The following is a 9,044-nucleotide window of genomic DNA, read 5'->3' as shown; positions in this document are numbered from 1 at the left end:
GGATCCTTGAGCCTTGGCATTGTCAGGATTACTTTATAGTCAGGCAGAAATTATTCTCCTGCTTTAAATTAAAAAAACAAAAAACAAGCTGATTAGATGTACATGCAAATGGAGAGAGAAACCTGGGCTGAACAGGAGGAGGTTTGGTCAAGGAGCAGTCAAGAGAGAAATATCAGACTTTCCCATTTCTCATTTTAGGCAGGTATGGGACGAAAGTTGAGGAGTCTTCCCACTGCCTTCAAGGGCTTTAGATCAAGCCCAGAGTGTGCAGAGGATGAAGCAGTTTCTCAGTAAGATGAGAAGCTAGGGAATTTCTCTTTCACTCCTCTCTCTAAACATTAAATCAGTTCCCAATCTAGCAGTGATACAACCCTCCTAAATGCCTCATCTGTGTGTTTGTAGGAGTAATATCCTTGTCTATATGTAAGCGGGGGAATGGCAGCCTGGCTGCCTGGCTGCCTGGGCCCCTTTACCTGGCCCCCCCCCCCAGGCCCACACTGGCTGCCCCCAGTTCTCACACTGCTCTGCTCTCAGCCCAGCATCTGCTCTGCTGGGGGATGTCTCTTCTCTCTCTCTGGCTGCAGCCCTGGCTGCACAGCACTCCTCTCCGCCTGAGCCTCCTCTCTCTCTCTCTGGCTGCTGCTCTGCTGCTCTCTGCTGCTCTCTCTGGGCTGTGCCTCTGGCTCTCTGGCTCTGCTCTGGGCTCTCTGGCTCCCTCCTGATCTGGCCTCTGGCTTTCTCTTCAGCTTCTCAGCTCCCTCCTTAGCTCGGCCCCTCTGTCTCTCACTCTCTCACATTCCTCCTGCACACACACGGCACGGAGGACGGGACCCACACTGGCCTTCTGTCTCCTGGCCTGCGGCCTGCCAATCAGTCTGACCTGACCTGCCCTGGCCTCTGCCTGCTTGTTGACTGGGACTGTCAGTCTCAGGTCCCTTGATTTGCCATCACCCCCCCTTTTTGCTGGGAGCTAGCAGCAAAACAAACCCACCACCACTGAATGTAGGGGCAGCAGTCCCCCTTACATATAGCTCCCTGACCCTGATGTGGCTTCAGACCCTTCCAAGAATGCCACAAATTGCTGGAGCCACCATCTCCCAACAGCTTTATTTTCTATAGCAACCTGTATCTCCCCAAAAGTGACACCATTTGGGCCGTGCCCTGGGGGTTTCCACTAATGTTATGGTGAGTTCTGTATTCAGAGGGCTTGCAGGATTGGGCCCTGGAATAACAACAAAAGGGAGAAGCAAATCAAGAGGAAGATATGACCAGGGAGGAAAGAGAGATTATCAGCGGAGATTTGTCACACACAAGATATGGCAGGAGTAGCATCAATTAAAGTTTCACCTACCTACACAGACTGCCTGACATGTGTTACAGCCCTGCCCTGGAGTAACCACCTTTAACACTTGAAATGGGAGATCATTTTCCATAGCCCTTTTAGTTCACCTCTTTATTAAGGCTGCCAGAAAGAGGCCCAATTAATGACAGATGTGGTTGTGGCAGGGATACCTATCTGGTCGGAAGTGGGCTGAGACCATTTCACACTGGCTCTCAGCTACCTGTTAAATGCTAAGCCTTTTTTCTTCATATCTCAATTGTATTTAAAGTCTCACTTATGATTCTTCTTTGATTTTACAAGCAGGGAATCCTTACAGCCAGCAGAGAATTCCCTCTGCCTAGCATACTCCTGTTTACATTGGGATACATGATATGATGGCAATAGAAAATTTATTTAATTCTCCTTTATTATGACATTCATATTTAGTGCCCATCACTGTGCCATGCACTGCTGTTGTAGGAGGTTTCAGTATAGATCATCACCTCCTCCTCCTCCAGCATCAAAACCTTCTCCCTTGAGGAGCACATTTCTTTCAGCTCCTATAAGGACTCTGCTAGCGTGGGCAGAGACCTCCATCCCATCTCATCAGCCATGGAAATCCCTTCCCTCAGATCTCTCCCATCCGGCCTTAGCGCAGACTAGTAGAAAGCTTTTGGGGTTGCAGACTTCCCAGCTAAGTTACATTACCTTCCCAGCTGTACCGGTCTTTGGGTCCAATCCCTCATATAGCTGGGCCAAGATAAAACCAATGGGTAGTAAGATCCTGCAGCTGCTGGGTCACTACAGTCTGGTGTGCTCCCCATGAAATGGTTGGACCCAGAACCAGTGTCAATATGCCTCCAAAGTCAGTCTCTGTCTGTTTAAAATGGCAGCTTTTACCTCTGGATATGAGCCAGACTGCTCAACACTCAAGTTCTGTACACTGCCTGACCCTCTCCCATTAGAAATGGTGCCAATCACATCAACTCTTTCCAGCTGGCAGCACTGGCCCCTCAAAGGCCTTAAAAGTCATCTTCCAGCCACAGTTTTGCAAACCCAGGGCCAGGCCTGCCTCAACTGCCCTCTCCAGAGCCAGCAAGACTCCCTGCAGTTCTCCAGGCATTTCAACATTTGCCCTTGGTGCTGGGGTTGGGCCTCATGCCGCTGAATGGCAAACAAATTTTTGCCGCTTCTGTTAACTGCAGGAGGAGTGGCTGGGTCTGTGGCTGTTTTGCCAGACAGACAGACAATATCCTCCATACTTCCTCTCCATACCTGTCAAAAACGAAAGACAAAAAAAACAAAGGGTGTGAGGTCTGGAAGCCTGGTTCTACCACCAGTTATCCAAGGAGCAGTCTGACTGTAGCAACCTCTGTACTTACCAGGACCCTTAGTCAAGAAGAACTTTGTTGCACCATGAGGGGAAAGAGGACCAAGGCTCCAGTAAGGTAGAAGTCTCTGCATACACTCAGAAGCAATGTGTTTCAATTGCTTAAAATATTATAATTGATTATTTTTCAGACTTGGCAAAACTCAATTTCCTCACTAAAGGCTCCACTGTGAAGTTTCTAAGTTCTACCATCTTTTAATAATCTGAAAAGAATAGGACAATTTTTTTTCTTTATAAAAAAAGGATCCATTTTGACCATTCTGTAGCAGAAAGAAGAACAGCCCCTTGTTGCAGGCTGATCAGCAGAGTTTACAAGGTATCCGAGCACTCAATGCCCATCCCTCCCTCCCTCCCCGTGGAAGGTGCTGTTATTGCCATTGGGCTTTTCCCATAGAAAAGTGTTCCTCAGAGAGTGATCAATGCCTGAGTAGTAGTAATAGCAGGCCCTAGGCCAGGGGTCGGCAACCTTTCAGAAGTGCTGTGCAGAGTCTTCATTTATTCACTCTAATTTAAGGTTTCGCGTGCCAGTAATACATTGTAATGTTTTTAGAAGGTCTCTTTCTACAAGTCTATAATATATAACTAAACTATTGTTGTATGTAAAGTAAATAAGGTTTTTAAAATGTTTAAGAAGCTCCATTTAAAATTAAGTTAAAATGCAGAGCCTCCCGGACTGGTGGCCAGGACTCGGGCAGTGTGAGTGCCACTGAAAATCAGCTCACATGCCACCTTCGGCACACGTGCCATAGGTTGCCTACCCCTGCCCTAGGCTAAGAGAAAACAGCTAGGCCCAATCACCTGGATTGCTGTAGATTGGAGGTGTTTGCTCTAAGATCCAGTCACCAGGAGTAATGCCGAGGGAGGGAAGGCCTGAGCAGATGCTTGGTCCATGTGCCATGTTCCTAAGTAGTGCTGCGAGCCTATTATCCAGACATCAAGTGAGTCAGCAGTACTGCAAAAACCGAACAAATCCATAATCATTCTTTATGTCAGCGTCCGTCCATTACTGGAGTCAAAATATTCCTCGTCTCTCTCTTGTCTCACTCTATCTCATCTCTTCTCTCTGGAGAACGTTGGCCATTCCCCTCTGTTCCTCATCTTACAGCCACTTAGGTGGAACAATCCATCCTCCTCTGGACATCAGCACACTCTTACTCATACAGTCTCATTCAGAGAAACTGGGCATCAGTCTGGTACATTTGCTTTTCTTTCTGTCTGTCTCTATCCATTTTCCTCCTCCTGGGCAGGCAAAGTAAACTCTCTCTCTTGCACATTAATATATTTTCTATCTCGTTTCCCCAAAGAGCTTGATCCTTCGGAGCACTGGTATAGAATATTGTACAGGTCCAAGCAGGGCAGAGAGCAGGGGCAGCTCCAGGTACCAGCACGCCAAGCACGTGCCTGGGGCGGCAAGCCACGGGGGGCGCTCTGCTGGTCGCCGCGAGGGCGGCAGGCAGGTTGCTTTCGGCGGCATGCCTGCGGAGGGTCCGCTGGTCCCACGGCTTCGGCAGACCTCCCGCAGGCGTGCCGCCGAAGGCAGCCTGCCTGCCGTGCTTGGGGCGGCAAAATACCTAGAGCCACCCCTGGCAGAGAGCATAGGGTAATGCTCTACTGCAATAATGAGCATGTTGCCCCTGGTTGCTCCAGCCTTGTTAGCAGCATGAGGCTAAATACTAGGGCTGTAAAATGATATTAAAAATGGATCGCGATGAATCATGATTAATTGCACTGTTAATAATAGAATACCAATATTTTGGGATGTTTTCTACATTTCTATATTTTCAAATATATTGATTTTAATTACAACACAGAATGTAAAGTGTACCATGATTACTTTATATTTATTTTTATTACAAATACTTGCACTGTTAAAAAAAAAGAAATAATATTTTTCTATTCACCTAATACAAGTACTGGAATGCACTCTCTTTATCATGAAAGTTGAATTTACAAATGTAGAATTCTGTACAAAAAATAACTGCATTAAAAATACACCATTCCAGAGAACATACATCCATGCTGATGACGAGTTCTGCTCAATAACGATCCAAAGCAGAGTGGACTGACGTGTTCATTTTAGTCATCTGAGTCAGATGCCACCAGCAGAAGGCTGATTTTCTTTTTTGGTGGTTTGGGTTCTGTAGTTTCTGCATCTGAGTGTTCCTCTTTTAAAACTTCTGAAAGCATGCTCCACACCTTGTCCCCCTCAGATTTTGGATGCCACTTCAGATTCTTAAATTTTGGGTCAAGTGCTATAGCTATTTTTACAAACCTCACATTGGTACCTTCTTTGCATTTTGTCAAATCTGCTGTGAAAGTGTTCTTAAAACAAACGTGCTGGGCCATCATCAGAGACTGCTACAACATGAAATATATATTGCAGAATGCATGTAAAACAGAACAGGAGACATACAATTCTCCCCCAAGGAGTTCAATCACAAATGTAATTAACACATTATATTTTAACGAGCGTCATCAGCATGGAAGTATGTCCTCTGGAATGGTGGCTGAAGCATGAAGGGGCATATGGATGTTTAGCATGTCAGGCACTTAAATACCTTGCAATGCCAGCTACAAAAGTGCCATGTGAACACCTGTTCTCACTTTGAGGTGACGTAAATAAGAAGCAGGCAGCATTATCTCCCATAAATGTAAATAAACTTGTTTTGTCTTAGCGATTGGCTGAAGAAGTAGGACTTATAGGCTCTACAGTTTTACATTGTTTTGGTTTTGAGTGCAGTTATGTAACAAAAAAAATCTACATTTGTAAGTTACACTTTTAAGATAAAGAGATTGCACTACAGTACTTGTATGAGGTGAATTGAAAAATGCTTATTTCTTTTTTTTATCATTATTACAGTGCAAATATTTGTAATAAAAAATATAAAGTGAGCACCTTACACTTTGTATTCTGTGTTGTAATAGAAATCAATATATTTGAAAATCATCCAAAAACATTTAATAAATTTCAATTGGTATTCTATTAACAGTGTGATTAATTGTTTTTAGTTAATCGCATGAGTTAACTGTGATTAATCAACAGCCCTACTGAATACCTCTTTAATATGATGAGGATTGTTCATAAATCCATATCTGTTCCCTACCCTCTCCCTGACCTTTTTACCCTGAATAAGAGAGTGGAAGTGTCAAGTCTTGAGATTCACAAATGCTCAGTACAGAGTGCTTAGCCTTAGTGTGGGCACAGATAGCATCTGCTCACATTTGCTTGCCCTGCTGTGCACAGAGCAAGGGCTTTTGCAGAATCAAGGACAACATCCGCTGATTGATGAGGAAGAGGGGAATGAAACATCTTGTGTTATTTAATGTCATAACATATCGATGTCACATAATAAAAAATAAGCAAAGCCCACAACTCTGCACTTTGTAACATCAGATGCTGCAGTGTCCCTCTTAGATCCATCACTCTGTGATCACTAGTGTAGTCGCCAGCATCCAAACTTTAGGAGAGTGACTTACTTGGGCTGCACTAGAATGCATTCAGTTTCATGCACACCTGGTGCTATAATAAGCAGTTCTCCAAAGGTCTACTGTTCATCTCCAAGGAAACATTTCAAGGCCAGGGAATATAAGTACCAATTAATAAATCCCAGTGTAGAGTTCAAGAAGATGAAATAAACAAGCAAAAGATAATATATTCATTTATATAGTATGTCCCCCTCTGCCACAGCACTTAAACTCATTGCTCATCCATCCACTCTTATCATGTAGTGGTCAGAAATGTCATGGCCACTGCTAAGACAGTGTGGTATTGGTGAGATGAGAACTGGGTGTGGACTGAGGACTGGAAGAACCACTCAAAAGAGTGCAACAGTCATGATTTTCAGAGGTACTACTTCTGCTTCTACACCCCATACATCAATTCCACAAAGACTCGACTGGTCAAGTATTCTCAGATGGTAGCCTCCCTATACCAACTCCCATATTTAATAGGGTGAAACAAGGCTGCGGGCTGGCACTGATCCTCTTTGGTCTCTTCTTCACACCCATTCTGAATAATGCAACTGATGACCTTCAAAGGGGCATCTACACGAGGTATAGAACTGATTAAAAACTCTTCAGTCCCAGAGGCTTACTGCAAAGGAACTCAGACATTAAACTTTTTGCAGATGATTGTGCTCTGTTTACTCAGTAAAAGTGAGCTTACCCTTCATGGGTTCTCAGAGGCAAGTGACTGAGTGTGTGTTTACTTTGCCATCCCAGGGAGAGGAAGATGGATGGAGACAAAAATAAAGAAATGGACTCACCATCAGCCTGGGGCGGGTGGGAAATGAAGTCCTCCTCCAACCAGCCCCATCAACCATTACCACTGAGCCATCATCATCATCAATGGTATAAACTAAAAATCAACAATCACTTAACATATCATGACAGTACCATCTCAAGACGGTTTTCTGGATCAAAACATATCAAACAGAATATGAAAGGCAACCCAGGCTTTTGGTGATTTCCCCATAGGATGCTCAACCGGCATACCATCAAACCACCAACGAAACTGATGATACACAATGCAGCAGTGATACCATCCCTTTTATATGGGTGTGGGTCAGTTTATTGCAGACACATGGAGCAACCTGAAAATTTTCGCATGAGCTGTCCTGTGGGCCTGCTCCAGCTCATTGGCCACTAGGTGGACCACATTTTTGAATTCTGAGGCATGCAATGCATGTATTGCATACATAGATGACATGCTGCTGCTCTTGGTAACCAGTGTTGGGTTGAAGGTCTCCTCTGCAGCAGGCTCTGGCTCCTTTCTTCCCTAGCTGGGAAATGACTTATCAAGCAAGGTCTCCTCTTCTTGTGAAGGGGCATTCTGCATGCCTGGGTGAGGCCCAGCTGTCTGTGCTTCTCCTGCTCTTTCGTTAGCCAAGCTGGTTTTAGATGCAAAATACTTTTGACTAAGTGCACAGGTGAAACTTTCATGGAGTCTGAATTCCCTAATTGGAAAAGGGATCAAGACAAATTTGAGAGGCACCAAGCTTCTTCATGTCACCACAAAGCAGGTGAAATGCTTCAAATGACCACAAAGAAAGCTGGTGACATGCTAAGTTTTCAGTTCTCTCAGAAGAGCACAGGAAGATCCTAACGAAAATTCTAATAGTACATGTCTTGCCAGCCAAGGTCTTGCACTGGGAGGCCATTATAATAAACAAGCTGAAAATATACCCTTAAGTGGAGAGGTTGACTGCAACTTTATTCATCTGCTTTGTTTGCCGCAGAATACGATCAATACTTCAAAGTGGCTGAAAAAGAGTAAAGAAATTCACAAGTCCAGTTATTCAAAATGAAACAATGGAAATTGTGTCTCGATGGCATTGAGGGGGATTTCTGAGGGAGTTTCTGGGAAGTGGTATACAATGATCAAGGCTATACAATTATGGTAAATGAAATAACACTCTTCTCCAACAAAAAGCAATTGCAATTGCCTGTGTTATGTGGGTGATGACATGAATGACTTGTACAATCAACTCTTTCCAAACAATATGGACTGTACATCCACTGAGGTAATCATACCAGTAATTAGCTAGATATCAGCAGTGGCCAACCTGAGCCTGAGAAGGAGCCAGAATTTACCAAAGAGCCACAGTAATACGTCAGCAGCCCTAGGGCCACCCAGATAGCAGAGTCCTTATAGGAGCTGAAAGAAATGTGCTCCTCAAGGGAGAAGGTTTTGATGCTGGAGGAGGAGGAGGTGATGAAGATCTATACTGAAACCTCCTACAACAGCAGTGCATGGCACAGTGATGGGCACCAAATATGAATGTCATAATAAAGGAGAATTAAACAACTTTTCTATTGCCCTGAGCTATCTGAAACTGTAGACTGCTAGCGTGGGCAGAGACCTCCATCCCATCTCATCAGCTATGGAAATCCCTTCCCTCAGATCTCTCCCATCCAGCCTTAGGGCAGCCTAGTGGAAAGCTTTTGGGGTTGCAGACAGTCACTCTGGGTCTTCGGTGGCATTTCGGCAGTGGGGGGGCCCTTCAGTGCTGCTGCCGAAGATGTGGAGCGACTGAAGGGCCCCCCGCTGCCAAAATGCCGCTGAAGACCTGGGCTGCCGCCTGGTGAGTACAAGCGCCGCAGCTCCCCCGCTTTGCCCCAGGCCCCTGGAATTCTCTGGGCAGCCCCCCCATCAGCACCCCTGCTCCGTTCCCAGAGTCTCCCACCCACTGGCAGCCCCGCCAATCAGCGCCTCCCCCTTCCTCCCCACACTTCCCGATCAGCTGTTTTGTGGCATGCAGGAGGTTCGGGGGGCGGGGGAAGAAGCGAGGGCATGGCAAGCTCAGGGGAGGGGGCAGGACCTGTGGCAGAGCC

General features: G+C 45.5%; 1 long non-coding RNA gene across 1 annotated transcript; it reads right to left on the bottom strand.

The window, feature by feature from the left end:
* Positions 1-1,836: 1,836 nt before the first annotated feature.
* LOC120386720 lies at positions 1,837-7,974 on the bottom strand. The gene is made up of 3 exons (XR_005589874.1): positions 7,896-7,974; positions 3,510-3,663; positions 1,837-2,596 (listed from the first exon to the last, which is right to left on the bottom strand). It is a non-coding gene; the product is annotated as an uncharacterized LOC120386720 (long non-coding RNA).
* Positions 7,975-9,044: the final 1,070 nt, after the last annotated feature.

This window comes from Mauremys reevesii, linkage group 19 (genome assembly GCF_016161935.1).
Source record: "Mauremys reevesii isolate NIE-2019 linkage group 19, ASM1616193v1, whole genome shotgun sequence".
Lineage (NCBI taxonomy): Eukaryota > Metazoa > Chordata > Testudines > Geoemydidae > Mauremys > Mauremys reevesii.
Note: the sequence above shows the minus strand (reverse complement) of the source record. Positions and strands in the feature narration are given on the sequence as shown.